The following is a 24,071-nucleotide window of genomic DNA, read 5'->3' as shown; positions in this document are numbered from 1 at the left end:
TTTCTCTCTTACTCCTTCCTATCTCCTCCAGTTCCCACAGCTTTTTGCTGAACAAGTCCTGGAGAGCTGAGGGATCTGGTGGCCTATCCTGAGGAAGTCTGTAGTGCCCTGCAGGCTCTTCTGTGGCTGGCTGGTGGGAGGACCTTGATCTCCGCTTCTAAGACAGGACATTCATTCTTCTCGGTTACTGCTGCCAAACAAAAAGTGATTTCAGGGATTTGCAGGCTCTCCAGTGGTGGAGTCTGTGTTTATGTGCTTTGCAGTTTGGCATTTTACATATACAGAAGCATGGCATAGTTTTAGGTGGAAGAGACCTTTCAGATCATCGTGTCCAACCACTAACCCAGCACTGCCAGGTGGCCACTGAACCATGTCCCTCAGCACCACTTCTGCATAGCTTTGAAAGCCCTCTAGGGATGGGGACTCCACCTCTCCCCTGGGCAGCCTGTTCCAGGGCTTGACAATGCTTTTGGGCAAGGAAATTGTTCCTGAAGTCCAACCTAAACCTCCCCTAAGCAAGCCCTGGAGCTGAGTGTTCATGGGCAGGGCAGCGTCTTTGGCTAGAGATCTGAACCTCACACCTATTGCAAAAATCATAGAGTCAGCCAGGTGGGAAGAGACCTCCAAGCTCAGACAGTCCAACCTAGCACCCAGCCCTGGCCAGTCATCTAGACCATGGCACTAAGTGCCTCATCCAGGCTTTGCTTCAACACCACTCCAGCACCTCCCTGGGCAGCCCATTCCAATGCCAATCACTCTCTCTGCCAACAACTTCCTCCTAACATCCAGCCTAGACCTCCCCTGGCACAACTTGAGGCTGTGTCCCCTTGTTCTGTTGCTGGTTGCCTGGGAGAAGAGACCAACCCCACCTGGCTACAGCCTTCCTTCAGGTAGCTGCAGACAGCAATGAGCTCTGCCCTGAGCCTCCTCTTCTGCAGGCTGCACACCCCCAGCTCTCCTCACAGAGCTGTGCTCCAGGCCCCTCACCAGCTTTGTTGCCTTTCTCTGAACACCTTCTAGTACCTCAACATCTCTCTTGAATTAATGAGCCCAGAACTGGACACTGCACTCAAGGTGTGATTCTCAATATTGGTTCTTTGTCTGCACAATGGGAGGGGGGAAGAGGCCCCTGGGACACCAGATGAGCAGAGAGATTGTGCAACGTAAACAGCAGTCAGTTTTCTTGCTGTGAGGTGAATGCTGTGCCTCCTATCTCATGTCATTCTAGGAATGAAAACCAGAGCTACTTCAGTAGGCATAGAAGATCTGTGTCATCAAAGGTTCTTTCTCAAGATGAGCAATGTGAGCTGAGAGACAAAGCTTCTTTCAGCAAGGATTTGGAAGTGAGTGCCTCGGATGCCTCTTGGTCTATAGCTTTTGCTAAGGAAGCCCAGAGAGGGTGATGTAATGGGAGATGCTTCCTTGCTCTGACACTACAGGTGCTTGCTGTGGGTTGGTTGTTCTTGGGTGAAGTGCTGTTGGGTGGGCATGAGGAGAGCATCCCAAGAGCAATGGGTGGCCAGGAGAGCCAAAAACAAGCCCCAGTACCCAGGGGCTTGGCTAACACTTGCAGGTAGCTTTCACCTGCCCCTCTGGCATCCACTGTTTTGATGTTGATGCTTCATCACCTCCTGTGCCTGTTTCCTTCTTGTTCACTTGCTTTGAAAGACTGAATCGAGGGACTCAGAGTCCCTGCCTCACTTTTGGGTAAACTTTCCAGGCCAGCTGGAAGCAGGAAGCAGTGACCTGCTCCCTGAGGAGTGCCAGCATGGTTTGGCAGCTCTTGCAGCAGCAGACAGCTGGCTTTAAAAGGTTCACACCTAAAAGCTCCTGTGCTTCATTCAGCCACATTTCTGGAACATTTTCCAGTCGCTCCTTCCAAAATGTTGTCTTTCTTCTTCCTGACAAGTCTCATATCTAGCAACACACCCTGTGCTGTGCAGACCTCTCAGTTAACTCATTCCCAGTATCTGGAGCTCCAGTCCAGCCAGCTGCAGTCAGAACTCCTAGGCAGGGGCTGTATTGCTTCTCTGACAGTCTCAGGCTCTCACCCTCAGCTAATTACTTTGATCCTTTACACTTTGTAAAAATTCTTACAACACAAACTAAGTCCCCCCTGGCTTTAACCTTGTGACCTAACCGGCCCTTGTAAAAGGGAGGGAGAGAGCACCGAGTCCTGCAGGCCCAGATGCACGCACCCCTGCTCACGCACAGCCCATCCCCAGACTGCCTAAAGCCTGCTCCTTTAATAGTTTCCTCCCAGGACTCCCACAAAAAGGCAAATAAAACTCCTTTTACAAGATAGCAGAGCAGCAGGAAGGATCAACTTCACCAACAGCGAGTTCTTTCTTCAGTTCATTTGTTTTATCATCATACTTCTCCTCCGGATTCCGATGCTCTAAGCACTTCTCCCACCTCTTCCCATCCTTTTTGAGGCTTCCAGCATCGGTCCTCTTGCCTGCCCTGCTGCCAACAGCTTCATGTCTCAAACAAGCAATGTGGCTGTTCAGCATCTTCCTTTGCACAGAGAGTAGGGGCTGTGTGAACACAGACTGTTAAGTTCTGTTTCCACTAACAGGGAACATTGCTTCCTTCATCTTTACAGGACCCAGCTAAGAAAAGAAATCCAGAGGAGAGAAAAACATCACAAACTAGAGAAGAGGAGGTTTAAATGGGACATTAGGAAGAAGTTCTTTACTATGAGGGTGATGGAACACTGTAGTGTGTTGCTTAGGGAGGTGGTGGAGACCCCATCACTGGAGACGTTCAAGATCAGGCTTGATGGGGCTCTGAGCAACCTCATCTAGGTAGGGCTGCCCTCTGCAGGGGGGTTGGACTTGATGGCCTCTAGAGGTCCCAGCCGGGTGCATTCTGTGACTCTGATTCTAGATGGCCTCTAGAGGTCCCAGCCGGGTGCATTCTGTGATTCTATGATTCTGTGTTTATGAATCTACCAGAGCAGGGCTCATCAGTCTGTGTGGTAGCTGAGCGATACAACAGGGGTCTATAAAATCATAAGTGACTTGGGACAATGAAGAGGTAGTTGCTCTTGTATCTCCAGCTGCTGCAGAAAGCAGATTCATTTCTTCACACAACATCTATGGCCCTTCCCCTGGCAACCAGAGCTGGGGGAAGTGTTTCAGAGAACAGTAACTTAGTGAAGAGTTTCAAGAAATGGAAGTTCCTGTATGGTTTAGATTAAGCATGAGGGAGCAAATGTTTGCGTGCTCTTGCTGGCTGACCTGTGTCCATGAAGCTTGCAGGCACTTAACAGTCCTGAGATTTCTTTCTCTCTGATGTATTGGGCTAAGAATACTCAACATTTTCTGAAGCTACCATAGGCCAAAGAGGAGTTGTGTGTGATGCATACACATCATGCTTTACAACCCTCACCTCTTTGGGATAATAAAGAAATAACCCCCTTAATTTTCTAGTCAAAGCCACGTTTGGATGCCTTCACCATTTCCTCAGTTAAACCAAACCCAAACTGTTTGTAAGATTTTAGGCTTTCATTTGTTTCTCCCTTCTTTCTAATAATTTTCTGTGCTTGGGTTTGAACCAGTAAAGGAGTCTGGGAATAAAACCCTGCCTAGTCTGTCTTAATAGATCACCTGGATATGATAGCCAAAGGACTCTCCAGACTCAGATCAAACCAAGGATGTCATCTGATGCTTTCTGGGAGCCAAGAAATGGATTCTGGGATCCTTGTTTGAGGGGCAAAGTTACCCTTTTGCTGAGAGGTCTGCAGTAGGCAGTGCTGTTCAGTTTTGCCAGGGAACAAGGTCTTGAATGCAAGACTCGAAACGATGAGAGAAGCTTCCAGAGCATCGCTGCAGGATGGCTGTGCGTAGGCAGCATCTGCACAGAGACATGCTCTGTGTGCTCTTTAAGGAGAAAAACAGATGTATGGTGAAGGTGGCCAATTTCTCCAAGTCCATTTGACAATTCTGATCCTCAGACTACACCTGGTAGCTCCCACATCAAGTCCTCATCCATCTGTTCTCTTTGCCCCTCTCAAGGGGAGACACAGGACAGCCCCAGTGTCTGGGTCAGCTGTGTGGAAGCCAGGTCAGTGGATAGGGACATTATCAGGCAATGTCTGTGTTCAGAGCAGAAGGGGATTTTGTGGATTGCTTGTGTTGTGGCTTTGGGACCAAAAGTGTGACCAAGAGACTAGGAAGGACCAAGGAATCTTGGTGTGATTTCCATACTCCTCCCTCTTGCTCTTTGAAGAGGATGGTTGTTCAGAGGGGGAGCTCTCTGGGCTGGGCTTCCACTTCTTTGTCCTTGTTTGTGCAGCACCCAGCACCAGAGTGTCTGTGTAGCTTCTCTGGAGCCTTTGGGATTGTGTACTATGCTCTAGCAGTGCCTGGGGAAGAAACTATTTATGTAACAGTAGCAACAAGAATAATCTTCCCTGGTGCCCCTTCCCCTGTGAGAGTTTCTTTGTGGGTTTTCTCATACCCTTATGCTTTGTGAGCCTGCTTTTAGCCCGTGTCAAGGGACAGCTGAACTTCCCAGTTCTGAGGGTTTTCTCCATTTTTGTCTAGGTCAACTTCCCACATGCATGAGTCTGAGCCATTTCAAGGCTAAGTCTCTGTAGGATGCAACTCTGCCAAAGCTCTGCCCACATCCAAGTCCTAGCAGAGGGCTCTGAGATGGTCTCTCTTTCCCCAAGTTGCCTGCTTGTACTAAATACTGGGGCAGCTCACTAAAATACTGAAGGAACAAAGCATGCAGGGTAGTAAAATGAGGCAATTAAACCTATAAACCCAGGGTTTACAAGGGAATTTATAGTGTCAGAGGCTTTTTATAGCTTTTTTAGATTAGTTTAAATAAAAAAGGGGGAGAGAGAAAGAGAGTAAGAGAAAAAGAGGACCTGAAACTTGAGGAGACTTAAAAGTTCGGAGAGAGGCTTTTAGGAAGCACAGAGGGGTAATAATTAGAGGCACATTTTCCATTTCACTGTCTTAGCAAATTGAAATTAAATGGGAGGGGGGAAAGCATGCAGAGAACAACAGGCAGTTTACTTTGCTCTCACTTCTTCTTGGTTGGTTTGATTTTGCTTTTGCTATCCTTTTGTTTTCTGGCCAGGTGGAAGCCTCTTGTCACCTGGGCAAAGGGACTGAAGTAAAAGAGCAGTCTCAGGTAAGGTGAAATTTAGAGTTGGAGTTTTTCTCTCCTTTTGTGTTGTGTTTGCTTGCTGATAAAGCTCAGTGCGTGCCTTGCACGTCTGGGAGCTCATGTTCAAGAGGTAAAATGGAGCTAGCAGCTGATTAAGGCAGATTTGGTCAGGTGAGACTCTGTTTTGAAGACTTAATCTGTTGTATTTCACGAGCTCCTCCAGCTTCCTTTTGCATTGCATGTACAGAGCAAGTCAGCTTGAGATGCCTTTTTTATGTGCCTGATTAGACCCAATCCTATTTTTTTTTGTCTGCTTCTGCATGGAACTGAGGAAAAGATGAATCACAGAATGGTCAGGGGCTGGAAGGGACCTCCAAAGCTTATCCAGTCCAAGCATCCTGCCAGAGCAGATCACACAGGAACATGTCCAGGCAGGCTTTGAATATCTCCAGAGAGGGAGACTCCACAACCCCTCTGGGCAGCCTGAGGGTTCTGTCACTCTCACAGGAAAAAAATCCTCCTTCTGTTTAAATGAAAATTCCTCTGCTTCAGCTTCCACCATTGCCCCTTGTCCTGTCATCAGGGATCACCCAGCAGAGCCTGGCTCCAGCCTCCTGGCACTCACCTTTACATCTTTATAAACACTCATGAGGTCACCTCTCAATCTCCTCTTCTCCCAGCAGCACAGCCCCAGCTCCCTCAGGCTCTCCTCCTAACAGAGCTGTTCCATTCCCTTCAGCATCTCTGTGGCTCTGTGCTGAACTCTCTCAGGCATTTCTATGTCCCTCTTGAACTGGGGGGGCCAGAACTGAACACAGTACTCCAGATGCAGCCTCAGCAGGACAGGAGAACCTCTCTCGACCTACTAACCACAGCCCTTCTAATCCACCCCAGAATGGCATTGCCCCTCCTGGCCACAAGCGCACATTGCTGAGAGATTCCCATCTCTCAAGTCTGCACCCTTCTCTGTGGAAGCATCTCCTTTCTTCAAGTCTGATTTCCTCTCTGTCAGTGGAGCACACAGTGATTTCTATGTGATGTGTCAAATGTTTCACCATTTTCCTCCATCCCAGTCTAGAACTGCTTTGGTATTTCCACTGGGATTTCCCAACAGGGATTTAGAGGCTTTTTTACAATCCAAAATGCTGACCATGAAAGAAAGTGAGCCCACAGTGCCTGGATTACAGCTTCTGTAACCCTGCAGATGTTCAGGTCTAAGCTGAGTGAGGACTTGAGCAGCCTGGTCTAGTGGAAGGTGTCCCTGCCTATGGTGGGGGGGTTGGAACTAGATGATCTTCAAGGTCCCTTCCAACTCAATCCATTCTATGAATCTATGAACTAACAGACTGCCTTCCTTTACAGAGTTAAGGCCATGAGCCACATCCCTTTGACCTTACATCTTATGATTCCATGATTTTGTGTTAGCAAATGCCCAACAAACAAACAAATGCCTGCAGAAAAGCTTTCAAGAGACTAGGCCAAAAAAACCCACCCGAAACAGCTGAACATTTGCTGGTTGCTAAATCCCAACTTTTGCTATGCACTGAAGTCAAACAAACAAACTTTTACGAGTGAGAAGGTCCATCTGCTGTCACTAATGGTTCTGTTCTCTGGTAGTTCAGTGTTTGAAATCCCATCTAATGGGCCAGAACCTACAAAGCAATCAATGGGACTCAGCGGCAGGTATAGCCACCCCAGCACAGGAGGGCTTGGAGCCAGAGCCTCAGCTCATTTAAATCAATGTCAGCAGTTTACAACTTGCTCAGAACCTGGCCCTGTCGCCTTCTAAGAGAAAAGAAAATTCTTGGCCAGCAAATAGTCTTGGTCTGGTCTAAAAAAAGATCCTTCATTGATACCATCAGGATGCAGAGCCACAAGGCAAACATCGTTATGCTGCTTCAGTGCTTAGAAGCAAGATTGCTCTGACTCTTTCAACCTGAGCCTGGGGGTCCGTCTCTCCCTGGGGCTCATCAGACCTTAGGAGAGAGGTGATCCCACTCTGTCCGAGAGAACACAAAGGAGCTAGCAAAGAAAACAAAGCCTCGTACTTGGTGTGTGTTTGTTCTTCTCTTTGTAGTTTGCGGCACCAGTGCTCTCCGAGACCTTTGTTGGGAATCCAGCTTCTTCTGGCAGGCTGCAAGGTTCAGAGCCCTGCTGGCGTGCTGAGCCGTGCAGCCCCACGGGCAGCATTGATCTGGAGCAGCACTCCCGGAGCAAGACATGTACCTGGCTGTGCTGAGTGCCTGGCAGTCTGGGGCAGCTGTTACCAATCTTGGCTGGAGACTCGTGGTGGCCAGGAGAGTACGCGGTTGGCCTGAGAGCCTGACGGTCTGGCTCTGCCTCGCTCTCCCTTTCATTTTGTTGGCTCCGTGGATTATATCAAATATCTTAAAAGAGCAGAGTTTGAATGATGGAGCTTATAATTCCATCTTGGGAGTTGTGATGACTCGAGCTTGGTTCTTGTGGTTTATGATGTCACCGGGACCCATCGATGGAGTCGTAGCCCCATAATTCACCGTGGCCCTGTTATTTATCCTGGCTGCAGTTTAATCACCAGAGTAAATTGCTGAAGCATCTTTGTGGAAACTCTAATGTTACTGCAGCAGTATCTACGGCAACAGGGATTCAGTGGTAGTGGCTAATGCAGAGGGAACCAGTAAGACTTTGTCCTGTGCACCCGCTTGAGAAGGGAGTGTGTACCAAAATCAGAAAGGTGAGGGGCTGAGGGCCAAATCCAGACGTGCTCTAAGTGGAGAAAACCACACTCATTACTGTACAGGTACATGCCCTGGGTACCACAAGCAGTCTCTGTGAAATTGAGATGTGGATCAAAACTTTATCAACCTTCCACAGACTTGGAGTGTTGATCTTATGCAAAGAGATCTTTAGGAGCAGCTCCTGACTCTTCTCTAGAGGTGTAAAGCAAAACCATCCTTTTGTTGTTCTTGCTGTTGCCTTTGCCACTTCAGGTAAAAGAAAGAACTGAGAGCAGTTGAAACATAGTTCTGAACTTGTTGCAGTTGAGGTTTGTGTGTTTGGTCTGGGCAGAAGAAGGAAGAGAGTTCAGTCTGAACTGTCCCCACTCTCCTCACTCACTGTGTCTGTGCATCTCTCTGCTTAAAAGCGTCCTGCATTTTAGTGCTGATGTGGCCTAATGTTCCTTGAACCAAACATGAAACCCTTCTTCTTGGCAAAGTGCATTGGCCAAGATGCCTGATGGTTGTGGCTGTGCAGCTGGCATTTGAAGCAGCATAGGGCTCTGCTGGGGCTATCATAAGAGAAAGTTGTTAGTATTATGTATTCTTACTAGAGGGATGTTTCTGAGAAGGTTTTGCTTTCCAAATATTAAGTCTCTTTTCAAGCTTCAGATTTTCTGAGGTTTTCTTTTTTGTTTGGGGGTTCTTCCCCTTTTTTTGTCCCTTTCTTTTTCCTTTCCCTTTGTCTCTTTTTCTTTTGAATTTTCTGCTCTCCTTGTCTGCTGCCCTCCTGATCTCTCCTCCACATCTTCTGCCCTCCTCATCTCCTGCTCTCATCGTTTCTTCATCATCTCCTCAACTCCTGCTCTCCTTGTCTGCTGCTTTCCTGCTCCTCTCGTCTCCTGCTCCTCTCCTGCTCCTCTCCTCATCTCCTGTCTCCTGTCTCCTGCTCTCCTCGTCTCCTGCTCTCCTTGTCTCCTGCTCTCTTCGTCTCCTGCTCTCTTCGTCTCCTGCTCTCTTCGTCTCCTGCTCTCTTCGTCTCCTGCTCTCCTCCCTGTCTCCTGCTCTCCTCCCCGTCTCCTGCTCTCCTCCCCATCTCCTGCTCTCCTCCCCATCTCCTGCTCTCCTCCCCATCTCCTGCTCTCCTCCCCATCTCCTGCTCTTCTCATATCCTTTTTTTTATTCCTTTCTCCCTTTTCTCTTTTTTCTCTTCTGCTTCCTGTAATCTCTAAACTCTCTCTAAACCCTCAGTGATTTCTGATTTAAAAGAAACAAAAATAAGACACTTTCCAACCTCTCTCTCCCTTCTCCTCTACCTCCCCACTCTCCACATTGACTGGGATATTCTTCAGGAAAGAAAAGGGAATGAAAACCACTCTCTGTTCTTCCCCTTCCAATACTCTAAATGCCTGAAATGCTCAGCTCTGTTTTTCCCCTCACTTCCTCTGTGGAGCAGCCCCACAGAAGTCTTGCAGCCCATGGTATCAGTGCCCTGACAGTCTGCTGCTTATGGTAAATGTCATCTTGCAGTGTAACTCCTTTTTTTAACTAGAGCTTTATGGTTTGCTACAAGGATCCATTGTTTTAAGCCATGCAACCACCACGTGTTTCTTGAGATATCACTTACCTTTTAAGCAAGTAGCAGCTGAGTTTTGGTCTTCAGACTTGGCTGTCTCTCTGGATTCTTATGGTTATTCTGTTCTGGTAACCTGATACAGCACAAGGAGGTAGGAACAGAAGGCAAAGCCTTTGAATTTATGGTGGGTCTCAGTTCTGATCGTGTCCTTGCTTAGGCTTTGGCTTTGTCGTGGATCATTTTTAGTGACAGTTGAAGAGAAAAGAGTTGAGAAGCAAGTCCTACCTTTCTCATCACTGGCAGCTTTGATAACTTAAATCAGAGGTTTTTATGGCATAGCCTTGCTGTATGGGTGTTATGTAAATGAAAGCTTGGACTGAAAGGTTGCCCAGCAGGAGAGCAGAGAGCCTTTCCCTTCCTAGCACAAGGTAGATCTTTTGAGCAGCCATTTCATGGAATGTGCCCCAGCCAGTCTTTGCTTGAACACCTCCAGGGATGGCAATTCCACAACCTCCCTGGGCAACCTGTGCCAGTGTCTCACCTTCCTCACTGTAAAGAACTTCTTCCTAACATCCAGTTTAGATCTCCCCTCTGCCAGTTCAAACCCATTCCTCCTCATCCTGTCATTACAAGACCTTGTAGTCCCTCCCCAGCCTCCTGTAGGTCCCCTTCAGATACTGGAAAGCCACTCCAAGGTCTCCTTGAAACCTTCTCCAGGCTGCAGAGCCCCAACTCTTGTGGCCTGTCCTCATAGCAGAGGTGCTCCAGAAGGCACTGTCAGAGATGTGTCTGGTGGGCACTGGTGTGGTGCCCAGTGGAGTTAACAGACAGTCTGCACTCATTGCAAGCAGAGGTAATTGGAGACTGTCAGCATCCTGCAGTGCATCTCCATGGCAAGTTCCCATCATCACTAATGTGGCTTTCACAAAGCTCCTCTCCTTTCCTGGCACAGCTACCATCATCTCAATGCTCCTGACTACCACATCTTCTGTGTGCTTGGCCCAGCAAGTATTCCAGTTGCTGTGTTCTTAGTGTGCTTCTGCTGGCAAGACCCTCTGTCAGGTTGAAGCTTTTCAGTGCTCCTGTGAACCAAAACCAGTGCAATTCTTGGACCTCGGGGGAGCAATGGGATACCAGAGACCTTGCTTAGCTTCCTGTGTTTCCTCCATGACCTCCAACTTTTCCCTGTTTGCAGATGTGTTTGCTACTGAGGTCGGCCACATACTCTGTTCTTTCTGACACGTTTTGACAAATTCACTTTGATTTTACCCTGGAGGTCTTTCTAGTCTTAATTCTATTATTGAGGAAGGTCATCAAAAGGGTAGTGCTATTTAAAGAGTAAAGAGTGTCACATTTACTCATGGGGCTAGTAGGCTTCTTCTTGGAGATGTCCATTCATCTGAATGGAACTACACATGGAGTAAATGGCATCCATAGTAAGCAAAGGTTCTGGAGCCTGCCTTACTCCTCTCAGTGGGCTACTCAGAGAGTAGGTCCATGCCCTCATGTGATGGTTTGGGGGTTACCCCGCCCCCCCACACTTTGTATTTGCCCCAGCTAACTCAGACGGCCTCTGGGAATATAGATGAAGCAATTTATTTACAGCTAGCAGAATTTACAAGCAGCTATTTACAATATATACAGTTATATACAATTATATACAGAAATATACAAAGGATAAACAATATAAAAAGCACAACTCCCCTCCCAGAAACCTGAGTCCCCAGGAGGGGCTTTTAAACCACCCCAACACCTCCCCCCGTCCCTCTCAACCTTACCCCAGTCCTCAGGAAGAAAAGAGGTGCAGCCAAGAGGTTAGGGAGCAAGGTTAGTAGGAGCAGGGTTAATGAGATGTGACCAGGTCTAAGGCAAAAGCAAGAGTGAGAAACAAAATGGAGAAAAAGTCTTTCTTCTTCCCAGAGTTCTCAGTGAGACTGTGAGAGAAGTAGACACAATTGTTTTTCATTTCACTGCCCGTTATCTAGTTCTGTTACCAAAACATTCTAGCTTGCTTCAAACTAGCACAATCCACCCCTTGTCTACTTCGCTCAGAGTATCGCTGAGAATTATCCAATCTAATCTAAACCAATATTTACACTAAAACAATATATACAAGTTCAGTTCACACTTCAATCAGATGTAGGTGATTCAAAAGCTCAGAACAGGGACTCCCAGGTGATGTTGGGTTCGTGCTCACGTACTGTAGATGTCTCTTAGTGTTGGGCGCCGATGTTACCTAGAACAGAAAACTCCTAACAGCTTGAATTTAAACTCTCTCAGCTAAGGTTAAATTTCTCTGTGGAATACACTGGATTTCACCATTTTCCTGCATTACCCAGTATGTATGACCAGGACCTTCAGCAGAAACCACCCCTCGGACAGGTTTCCCTTCGCCTGAAGGAGAAAATACCCAAACAGTTTTCCCTAACAGATTCTTTTCACGTACAACAGGAACTTTATCACCGTCTACTGTTTGGACCAAATCTGATTGTGCAGGTCCTGCTCTGTTTACTGAACCTCTACTATTTACCAACCAGGTAGCTTGTGCTAAATGTTTGTCCCAGTTTTTCAGAGTTCCACCCCCCATGGCTTTGAGGGTGGTTTTCAGCAAACCATTGTAGCGTTCAATCTTCCCTGAAGCTGGTGCATAGTAGGGTATGTGATAGATCCATTCAATACCATGCTCTTTGGCCCAGTTTTTCACAAGATTGTTCTTGAAATGAGTACCATTGTCTGACTCAATTCTCTCTGGAGTTCCATGTCTCCACAAGATCTGTCTCTCCAAACCAACAATGGTGTTATGTGCAGTAGCATGTGGAACTGGATAGGTTTCCAACCATCCAGTGCTGGCTTCTACCATCGTTAGCACATACTGCTTGCCAGAACGTGATCTAGGTAAAGTGATGTAGTCAATCTGCCAGGCTTCACCATACTTGTACTTTGACCATCTATCCCCATACCATAAGGGCTTGATTCGCTTAGCCTGCTTAATAGCAGCACAAATGTCACAGTCATAGATGACTTGGGTGATAGCGTCCATGGACAAGTCAATTGACCTATCACGAGCCCATCGGTATGTTCCATCTCTACCTTGATGTCCAGATGAGTCATGGGCCCACCGAGCTAAGAACAGCTCACCTCGGTGTTTCCAATCAAGGTCAATGTCAAGATCAGAGTTGGTATCAACTTGAGCAATCTTAGCAGCTTGGTCTGCCTGTTGGTTGTGTTGATGTTCCTCAGTGGCTCTGCTCTTAGGCATGTGTGCGTCTACGTGCCGCACCTTCACTGGAGTTTTCTCCAGCCGTGCATCAATGTCCTGCCATAGATCAGCACACCAAATAGGCTTTCCTTTCCTCTGCCAACCATTCTTCTTCCAGTCTTTTAGCCAACCCCATAGAGCATTGGCTACCATCCACGAGTCGGTGTAGAGGTAAAGGATAGGCCAATTCTCACGTTCAGCCACATCAAGAGCAAGTTGAACAGCTTTTACCTCAGCGAACTGACTGGATTCTCCTTCTCCATCTTTCGTTTCGGTAACTCTCCTGGTTGGACTCCAAACCACTGACTTCCATATTCGCTTGTTCCCAACAAGACGACAGGAACCGTCTGTGAATAAAGCATAGTTCTTTTCCTGATCAGAGAGATCACCATAGGGAGGAGCTTCCTCAGCACGAGTTATTTTCTCCTCTGGAGGTTTGGAACAGTCTGTGCCTTCCGGCCAGTTGGTGATCACCTCCACCAGACCAGGTCGGTCAAGATTACCCATTCGTGCTCGTTGGGTTATCAAAGCCATCCATTTAGACCAGGTTGCATCTGTGGCATGATGTGGTGATGAACCTTTGCCCTTGAACATCCAGTTAAGAACTGGCAGTCTAGGAGCTAAAAGCAATTGTGACTCAGTTCCAATCACTTCAGAAGCTGCTTTCACTCCCTCATAGGCTGCTAGTATCTCTTTCTCAGTTGCAGTGTAATTTGTCTCTGAACCTCTATAACAACGTCCCCAGAAACCAAGAGGACGACCACGTGTCTCATTTGGAGCTCTCTGCCAAAGACTCCAAGTTGGACCATTGTCACTGGCAGCCGTGTACAGAATGTTTTTAATGTCCGGACCAGATCTCACAGGTCCTAAGCCCACTGCATGGACTACTTCTCGCTTAATCTGATCAAAGGCTGCTTGTTGTTCAGGTCCCCACTCGAAATTGTTTCTCTTACGAGTCACATCATGCAGAGGTTTGACAATCTGACTGAAACCGGGAATGTGTAGTCTCCAAAATCCCACCACACCAAGGAAAGAAAGTGTGTCCTTCTTACTGGTGGGAACTGCCATGGTAGAGACTTTGTTGATCACATCCTGAGGAATGTAACGGCGACCATCCTGCCACCGCACTCCCAGAAACTGAATTTCTCTGGCAGGTCCTTTGACCTTGTCTCTCTTAATGGCAAAACCTGCTTGCAACAGAATGTCAATGATTTTGTTACCTTTCTCGAAGACTTCCTCAGCAGTTTGGCCCCACACAATGATGTCGTCGATGTACTGGATGTGCTCTGGAGCTTTACCTTTCTCCAGTGCATTGTGGATGACTGAATGACAGATGGTTGAGCTGTGTTTCCACCCCTGAGGCAAACGATTGAACTGGTACTGGATACCTCTCCAGGTGAATGCAAACTGAGGCCTGCACTCCTTTGCTATGGGAATAGAGAAGAAAGCATTAGCAATGTCTATGGTTGCATACCATTTAGCCTCCTTCGATTCCAGCTCGTACTGGAGTTCCAGCATGTCCGGCACAGCTGCACTCATGGGTGGCGTCACCTCGTTGAGGGCACGAAAGTCAACTGTGAGTCTCCAGTCGCCCGTAGGTTTGCGCACAGGCCAGATGGGACTGTTGAAAGGTGAATGAGCTTTCTCGATGACAGCCTGACTCTCCAACTGACGAATCAGCTGATGAATGGGCAACAAAGAGTCACGGTTAGTTCTGTACTGCCTATGATGAACAGTTTGGGTTGCAATTGGCACTTCCAGGTCCTCTATGTCATGATGTCCCACAACTGCAGATTCATCAGAAAGTTCAGGTCTAATAGACAATTTCAATTTATCATCCTCAATCTCTACAGATGCTATTCCAAAAGCCCATTTGTGACCTTTAGGATCTTTGAAACAACCTTGTCTCAAAAAGTCAATTCCCAGAATGCAAGGCGCATCAGGACCAGTTACAATAGTATGTGTCTTCCACTCTTTACCAGTTAAACTGATCTCAGCCTGTATCTTAGTTAACTCTTGAGATCCACCAGTGATTCCAAAGATAGAAATTGACTCTGTCCCCTTACAATTAGATGGCAATAAAGTACACTGAGCACCTGTGTCAACTAAAGCCCTGTATTTCCGAACTCTTGAACTGCCAGGCCACCTAATGAATACATTCCAATAGATTCGGTTCTCTCCACTATCCCTTTCCTCCTCCTGGCTGGAGGCAGGGCACCCCTAATGCTGAACATGGCATGTAGGGTGTACACAGTGATTGGTGTTGTTGTGAGAGAAATTGCAACTGTTGGAACAATTGCAGTTGCTCTCGGGAGCTGAAGAAGTGACAGCTACTTTTCGGGCATTACTGCCTCTGTTTCTGCCACTCTGCAGATCCCTGACTCTCTTTGAAAGAGCTGAAGTAGGTTTACCATCCCATTTGTTCATGTTCTCACCGTATGTGTCACGCAGAAGTATCCACAGTGACGCACGTGATTGCTGCTGTCTAGGTGGAATTTGTCTCCTCCTGGGCTGGAATTGCCTTGCAGGAGGTGGGCGTCTGTTCCTGATTGCAGAAACATTCACCCATTCAGATGATGCAGGAACGGTATCCTTTACCAGATTTTCGAGATCCTCCTTCAGTTCTTTCATGCCATTTCTAATGCCATTCTCAATACCTTCCTTAAGCTCTGTAGTCATAGTCTTTATGGCACAGATTATACCAAAATGTGACAAGCTGTCCTCAATCTGCCTGAGCTGATCGGTGAATTCACCAACAGTGAAAGATCTTCCATTATCACTCCTTGCTAGAAACTTACTGGCCAAGATGTTAGCATAGGATGAAGGAGCAAGCTTAATAAGCTTCTTCATGAGACCTGTTCCCAAAGGAATATCATCAGGCTCATGAGTGCCATGATCTCCATAAAGCACTTCCTTCACAGCAAACTCCTTCAGAAGCTTAATTCCCTGCTCAATGGTGTTCCACTTCTTGGCAGCCCATGGCAAATCATCTCGGGAAGGATATCTCATAGCCACAGCCAACAGAAGGCGTGTCCACAAGCTAACCCTACCAAGAGGACTTGCTAGGTGTTTGTCCACTCCACTCTCCTTGGTGAGTGGTCCCAGCTGCTTGGCAGACTTGTCTCCTACCTGCAGGGCATTAGCACCAATGCCACGGCATCTCACTAGCCAGCTTAAGATTGGCTCACCTGATTCCCTTGTGTATTCCTTCCTAACTTCCCTGACCTCTCTGAGTGGATCCTTGGAGCCTTGGATGTCATCTTCCTCCTCTTCTTCCTGTTGTTCTGGTGGTGCCGGGCCTAACACAATCTTCCTCATAGCATTCCTAAACTCATGGGAACCATCCTCTCTCTTGGCAGCTAACCTCACAGCACTCCTCTCACTTGAGTATTGTTGTCTCAGCACATCTACAAGGTCTCGCAGACTAACTGCCTCCTCCTCCTCTTCTTGCTGCTGATCACCAGAGGTCCCCTGTCTTACATCCTCCTGCGAACCACTCTTTGTCTTAGCTTTTGCCTTAGCAGGTGCCAGAAGGGCCTGAGCAGCAACAGACTTGGATGTGTCTGCTGGAGGATTTGAATCTTTAGGAGTCTGACTTGGAGGGTTTGAATTATTGGAGGTCTGACTTGGAGCATTTGTATCCTTAGGGGTCTGACCTGGAGCTTGTGAGTTCAAATCTGCCTTGCTTTTAACAGGAGGATTTTGGTTCTGGTCTGCTGGCTGGGGGTTCAAATTGGCTGAGCTGGTGTCATTAGGATTTGGACTGACTGGGCTAGTGTTACTAGCACTAGTAGTATTATTAGCATTAGTGGGATTGTTTGCCTGTCCTCCTGGGATGCCTGCCAACCCTGACGTGTTTTGATTGTTGCTAGGAACATTCTGATTTTGGGTACCGACCTGTCCTCCTAGGGCTCCTGCTAAACTCTGCGGCTTGTTTTGGTTATCCTTATCATTGTTTACGTTAGTGGCAGGAACACTGGCTGTGTTCCCAGCACTTGGAGAAGGAGGGGCAGAGGCTGGCAAGGGGGAAGCCGACGACTGTGTTCCCTTGTTTTGCTGTGAAAGAGACTGCTTCTGAGACACAGAATTTTTCCTAGCTCTTACAGAAGCTGGTTTTGAATTTTTCACCAATAATGCCAAAATTAATATGAATATTAAAATCATGAGGCAAATATTAAAAATTGTGAGAAGAAAAACAGTTTTACAAGAGCATGTACCTAGGCAAACAGTTGGAATTCCTGTCTTAGGCTGAATAACTCTCATTAGAGCCATATTTAAAGCAGAATTTCCATTGATTGTCACATTATTGACCAGAGCTCCTGTAATGTCCTTGGTAATATTCTCAGAGATATTAAAACCAGCATAACCAAGAATAAAATCACCCCAGCTCCAGAACATATCTGAAACCTTAGCTTTAGCCTTATTATAAGCCAGATCAATGAAATAAGCAACAATTTGAGCTTTTATCCAATTAAATGCCAAGTAAACAAAACCAGACCAGAGCAATGCACCAACCAAGTACAATAGCTGCTTGATTAGCTTCATCTTAATTCCCAGAGCTAATTTCCACTCACTGAAATATCTAGCCCCACGTTGGGCGCCAATTAAAAAATGTGATGGTTTGGGGGTTACCCCGCCCCCCCACACTTTGTATTTGCCCCAGCTAACTCAGACGGCCTCTGGGAATATAGATGAAGCAATTTATTTACAGCTAGCAGAATTTACAAGCAGCTATTTACAATATATACAGTTATATACAATTATATACAGAAATATACAAAGGATAAACAATATAAAAAGCACAACTCCCCTCCCAGAAACCTGAGTCCCCAGGAGGGGCTTTTAAACCACCCCAACACCTCCCCCCGTCCCTCTCAACCTTACCCCAGTCCTCAGGAAGAAAAGAGGTGCAGCCAAGAGGTTAGGGAGCAAGGTTAGTAGGAGCAGGGTTAATGAGATGTGACCAGGTCTAAGGCAAAAGCAAGAGTGAGAAACAAAATGGAGAAAAAGTCTTTCTTCTTCCCAGAGTTCTCAGTGAGACTGTGAGAGAAGTAGACACAATTGTTTTTCATTTCACTGCCCGTTATCTAGTTCTGTTACCAAAACATTCTAGCTTGCTTCAAACTAGCACACCTCACCATCCATCTTCTAGCCCCTGCTGTTACAAGGTGGCTTTCTGGCCCCCTCTAGTGACTGGCCACATAGAGTTTGGTGAGGGAGCTACAAGCTTTTTGCAATCAGAAACAGCTATTTTCGCTCCAGCAGTAAATGGCTTAAAATTTAGAAGTGGCATTTACAATCCTGACGTGCTGAATTTGTTCCCCTTTGCTCACAGCCCTCTCAGGAGCATCATATTTCCAGCTTGGTGGGACTTCTTGTGGAGCTGGAAAGTGTTCACAGTGGTTAAGGGTGAAACAATCCATACTGATAGCGGTGTGGAAGTATGGCCCCAGTCACACTCCTGTCCCGTTAGCCTAAAGGTTCATTAAGGGAACTCAGATGTTTGGGGTATTACAGCTCCATTAGCAATGGAACAACTGTGATTTGAAGGGGGTATCAAAGAGGGCCAGAGTGTGAACCAAGATGTTTAACTTTCTAGTGAATTACAGTGAAACCTGAAGTAAGAATTTGAGTTGATATTGAAAAGGCATTTTCAGAAGCCTTTCTTTTTTGCTTACTCTTTTCATGCTACTGCCCTAGGGAATCTCATTCAAAACAGGAATTAGAAATGTTATACTCCTTATGGCTCTGTATTCTCCAGCAGCAGATACTTATCACATGCCTGTTCCCTTGGAGGAGTGTGCAGGGAACTTTTGGAACAGGTTTTCTACTTTTTGGCTAATGAGGAGCGGGGCAATTATTTATTCCAAGAAGCTGGAGCAAGGTTGACAGCCTGGGGGTAAAGCTTAAAGTGCCATAACACTTTAGGCTCTGATGCAGTGAGATCCTTTAGAAACAACTGCCTTGATCTTTTAGTGCCCTGGTAAATCATTTATTCTGATCAACAGCTTACAAATTCCTCTATCCTATCAGATGAAATGGGTTCAGGATTCAGCTCCCTGGCTTGTGTACAGAGCTCGCTGATCATAACCCAGCAGATGAACTGCAGCGAGGCAGAACTTCAGAGCAGCCTGGTAAACCTCCTTGGTCAGGAGCAGCCTCAGTCAAGTCAGAGCTGAAATTCAAATTCCTCTGACAAAGAGGGTGACTGGAGCTGGAGGTTTTGGATGGGATTTTTCCCCTCTCATGTTACTGCGTGTTGCAAACTGCAGTCGGGCTGCGTGCTGCTGAACGCCCTGCGGTCCCCTCTGCTTCTCCCTCCTCCCACCGTGAGCCTTCCTGCTCTTTGGCAATCTGTTTCAATTCTCCTTCACCTCGGCATGACCAGGGTCCCGCAGGTTACCCAGTGATTCATCTCTCTGGAATTTGGGAGTGCTGCTTCTCTGCTCCTACCCAGGTTGGCAAGAGTGTGATTAAAGCAGTGGAGATTAAGCAGAGCCTCCTTTGGTGGATACTTGGGCGAAGCGCGCTCCGTGCCAAACACGTTCTCTGCCCTGTGTGCTCTGACGCCGCGCTGCGATCCTGCACCTCACAGCTCTTTTGAAACACCTTTTCCAGCTACAGTCACGTTAGAGGATCCCCAGTGCTTTGGGAATGTGCACGGGGAATGACTTCAAGTGGAAGCGCTGTTAGGATTGGCCTATTTCTGCTTCTGAAGCCCTCTGAAGGAAGCTCGCTCGCTCTTCTCACCCCATCGCTTCCAATGGGACCCAGTCATTGCATGCGGCGTGCGCACAGTGACACCTCAGAGAGACTTGGACTGTTCCCTTGTCTCACTTCCACTCTTTTCCAGGCTGGATGCACACCCTGGAGGTATGTGGTTTGTCTCAAGATATAAGACTTCCCCCCTCAAAAACTACATTACTTCAACAGGCCACAACGGGCTGGCAAGAAGGAGAGGGATGCTCTTGTTAGTGCGGCTTCCCTCAGAGATCTCTTCTGTGAGCTCCATGCAGCTGGAAACAGCCTCTCCCGAGCTCACTTGTGTGCACCTGCACATGTGCCCTCGTGCAGCAGCTTTGTTCATGTGCAAGCACACAGACACACTTGCTTACAGATGCACAGAGGTTTGGCCTCATGCTTACGTGCAGAGGCAGAAACTCTCCTGTCTGAGTGTGTGCAGTCACATCTGTGCCAACTCCAACCTGGGCTTGATGCTTGCACATCAGCTCCCCAGTGTGCTCTCTCTTGCCAGGTTGCACACACGAGTACACAGACACTGACACACCCTACAAAGATTTGGAGGGGGAGATGAATAAACAGGGCCTGAAGGGTCTTCCTGAGGTTTAGTCCAACCACTTGGGCCAAGCAGGGTCAACACTCATTCAGAAAAGTGTGGCCAGCAGGGCAAGGGAGGGGATTCTCTCCCTTTACTCTGCTATCCTCAGACCCCACCTGTAGTACTCTGTGCAGTTCTGGAGCCCTCAACACAAGAAGGACATGGAACTGTTGGAGCCAGTCCAGAGGAGGGCCAGGAAGATTCTCAGAGGGCTGCAGCAGCTCTGCTATGAGGACAGGCTACAAGAGCTGGGGCTTTGCAGCCTGGAGAAGGCTTTGAGGAGATCTTATAGTGGCTTTCTAGTATCTGAAGGGGTCTATGGGAAGGCTGGGGAGGGACAATTGACGAGGTCTTGTAATGACAGGAGGGGTAATGGGTTTGAACTGGCAGAGGGGAGATTCAAACTAGATGTTAGGAAGAAGTTCTTTTCAGTGAGGGTGGTGAGACACTGGCACAGGTTGCCCAGGGAGGCAATGTGATCTTTGATCACATTGGGTGCTTCTGTGCTCCACAACCTCCCTGAAGGTGTTCAAGGCCAGGTTGGATGAGACCTTGAGCAACCTGTTCTAGTGGGAGGTGTCCCTGCCTATGGCACAGAGGTTTTGGATCTGGATGATCTTGGAGGTCCCTTCCAAGCTAAACCATTCTGTGATTCTATGACTTTGTCCAGTGAGATGTTTAAAGCTTCCTTGGTCAGAGATGCAGTAGCACACACCACCACCACCTTGCCTCCCCTTTCCCCCTGCCCCCCATTGTGTCCAGGCAGAACCTTCACTCCTTCAATGTTCAACATTTCTTTTCAACCTTTATGTCTTCTCCCTTGTTAAACACCCAAGCTCAGAGCCTGGGTCTATCTTCACACAGTGTTATCAAGAAGGCTTCTGTTAGTGCCTCTGAAACTTGTGCATGGTAGACAAGCACTTATCTCCATAGGTCCTGTACTTCAGCTCTTAGTGGTTCTCAGTTGGATTTGTACAAGTCTATCATCATCTGACTTATACCTGTGGGCTCACAACTGCATAGAAACCAGATAAGATCCAAGAACTTACAGATGGATGATCATTTCCCTCACTCTGTGCTCCTGTTGGTGCAGCACAGTGTGCTGTTAGGTTTCATTGCTCCCAGGTACCTGTCAGGTGTATGTCCAGGTGCTCTTGGCTGGAATTTAACTGATTGTTGTTTCTTTGCCTGTAAGTCAGCCTTCATGGGAGATGACTTCTCCAGAACCTCTCCAGTGCTGCTGAAGGAGCTAAAGACTTCAGTATCTATCCCCTCCCAGGCAAAGGCATGAAAGCAAGAGCCACCTTTGAGGTAAGCGCAGCAGCCTGAAATGGCTTTGATTGTTTTACTCTGCACACTGCTGGGTAGAATTGTGTGTGCTGCTGCTGGTTAACCAGAGGTACATGGAAGGATGAGCTGTGAGAGCTTTCAGACTTGACTGTGCAGGGATCTGTATTTACGTACAGGTACTTTTCAGCCAGCTGTGGCTCGGTGTCTGAGAGGTTTGGTATCTGGTACTAAGCACAGTTTGGCTCAAGAGCAGAATTTGATGGAATGGCTTAAGATTGGCAATATCCTAACTAAAAATATCAGTTGATCTCTACCTGGTGCTCCCTCATATATTTACTTCTAGAACTTTAATAACAGTTATTTGTGAGCTGTCCTCAAATACAGACAAGTACCAATGTCCCTCTTTGTATATCACAGAATGGCAAGGGCTGGAAGGGACCTCCCAAGCTCATTCTTTTGTCCAACCCCCCTGCCAGAGCAGGATCTCCTATACCAGATCACACAGGAGCACAGCCAAGTGGGTTTTGAATATCTCCAGAGAGGGAGGCTCCACGACCCCCCTGGGCAGCCTGTTCCAGTGTTTTGTCACTCTTGCAGGATAAAAATTCCTTATCCTGTTTAAATGAAACTTCCTCTGCCTCAGATTCCACCCATTGCCCCTTGTCCTGTCTCTGGGCATCACCCAGCAGAGCCTGGCTCCAGCCTCCTGGCACTCACCTTAACATATTGATAACCATTGCTGAGGTCACCTCTCAGGCTTCTCTTCTCCAAACAGCATAGCCCCAGCTCCCTCAGGCTCTCCTCATAACAGAGCTATTCCATTCCCTTCAGCACCTCTGTGGCTCTGTACTGGACTCTCTCAAGCAGTTCTATGTCCCTCTTGAACTGGTGGGCCTAGAACTGAGCACAGTACTCCAGATGCAGCCTCAGCAGGGCAGAGCAGAGGGGCAGGAGAACCTCTCTCGACCTACTAACCACAGCCCTTCTAATCCACCCCAGAATGGTGTTGCCCCTCCTAGCTACAAGGGCACATTGCTGGCTCATGGTCAACCTCCCATCAACTAGGACCCAAACTATGTTTGTGTGCACCCTTGGTGGGCACGTGTGCGAGGACATGACAGGCATTTGAGCACACTTTGGTGTGCAGATGTTCATGGGTGGGGTTGCAGGCTGTGTCCCTCTGCCATTGCACAGTGTGCCCAGACTGCCACTTGTGTGTATTTGAGGACAGAATGAGCACTGGCTCGTTTGAGAAGTGGCACAAGCATTACAGGCAGAGACCAAATCCTCATTTTCCAGGGGAAGCCAAAAGTGTAAGCAGCACAATTCCCTACTGAGCCTATTTCCTCTGAGTGACAGCTTGGGTGCAGGGGGGATGGCTGTGCTTGGCCTTGTTCTCTGCTGTTCTGAAAAGAGCAGTCAGTGCCCTTGACTAGCAAATGCTGCCAAGCACAGCATCTGTGATAGTGGCCAGAGGCCTGGGCATTCATCTCAGCCAACCTTCCATGATTTTGTTTCTGGCCATTATCAATCAGAGTGCTTCAGAGACAAGCTTCTTTATGAAACATGTGCTGCTGCTCTGGAGAATCACAGAGTCACAGAATGGGTTAGGGACCTTCAAAGGTCCTCTTGTTTCAACACCCCTGCAGTCAGCAGGGTCGTCTGCAACTAGAGCAGGTTGCTCAGACCCCCAAACAACCTGACTTGCAATGGTTCCATGCATGGGACATCTATCACCTCTCTGGCTAACCTGGGCCAGGCTCTCACCACCCTCAGTGTTCAGAATTTCTTCCTTCTGGAAGAAGGAGCCAGGCTCTGCTGGGTGATGCCCAGAGACAGGACAAGGGACAATGGTGGAAGCTGAGGCATAGGAAGTTTCATGTGAACATGTGGAGGAATTTTTTCCCCTGTGAGGGTGACAGAGCCCTGGAACAGGCTGCCCAGGGTGGGTTATGGAGTCTCCCTCTCTGGAGATATTCAAGACCTGCCTGGATGATCCTGTGTGATCTGCTCTAGGTGATCCTGCTCTGGCAGGGGGGTTGGACTGGATGAGCTTTGGAGGTCACTTCCAGCCCCTGACGTTCTACGATTCTATGAGTCTCTCCAGTCTGAATCTCTCTCTTTTGGTTTCAAACCATCACTGCTTCCTGTTGCTACAGCCCCTGCTATAAGTCTGTCCCCATTTTTCTTGCAGGTCCCTGTAACTACTAAAGGCCACCAGAAAGCCTTCTGAACCTACAGGGACCTGACATTTAAGCCTCCCATCTATCTCAGCTCAAGTCCAGAGCACAGAGCACACTGTCCCCCTGGGGATGTCAGCAGGTCAGGTGTTGCCCTGTACATGTGGGTCTCAGGGTGCAGTGAGGGTGGATTTATGCCTGTCCTGCCCATTGCTGTGGCTGTGTAGCTAGGAGGGCTGGGGATGAGCCTGTGTTTGTGAGCACCTCTGTATGTGTGTTTGTGAGCTGTCTGCAGAGGACGAACATGCACACAGTGCTGTGGAGGTGTGTGTTGTTCTCACATCCTTGCTAGCAGCAAACAATGTCACGTCCCTACCTGGACTGCAACATGACATACACCTTCAAAACAACAGCACCAACAAGCTGCAGTGCCACAGGAGAAGGCAGAGCTGCTCTTTTCTTCATCAGTGAAGAAATCCTGCCAGCCCCAGCAACGCCTGCCGGGATCCAAACTGGCTTTTTGACTGGGACTTGGAGAGTGAAGGAGTAGCAGTAATTTGTTTGCCATTGCCCTCAAGCCAGGAAATCCAAACCCCAAGCATTTCCC

General features: G+C 47.8%; 1 long non-coding RNA gene across 2 annotated transcripts in view; it reads left to right on the top strand.

Moving 5' to 3' along the window:
- The first annotated feature begins 5,091 nt into the window (after positions 1-5,091).
- Positions 5,092-24,071, top strand: part of LOC135188911 (uncharacterized) — a 37,795-nt gene continuing 18,815 nt past the window's right edge. The window contains exons 1-3 of one of the 2 annotated variants that reach the window (XR_010307886.1): positions 5,092-5,148; positions 21,190-21,305; positions 23,479-23,707. This is a non-coding gene — a long non-coding RNA (uncharacterized LOC135188911). Of the gene's footprint in view, positions 5,149-21,189; positions 21,306-23,478; positions 23,708-24,071 lie in introns of those variants that run through there. The other variant, XR_010307885.1, reaches the window with a different exon arrangement.

Source organism: Pogoniulus pusillus, chromosome 30 (genome assembly GCF_015220805.1).
Source record: "Pogoniulus pusillus isolate bPogPus1 chromosome 30, bPogPus1.pri, whole genome shotgun sequence".
NCBI classification, from domain to species: Eukaryota; Metazoa; Chordata; class Aves; order Piciformes; family Lybiidae; genus Pogoniulus; species Pogoniulus pusillus.
The sequence above is the reverse complement of the archived record's forward strand: the minus strand, read 5'-3'. Positions and strand labels throughout refer to the sequence as shown.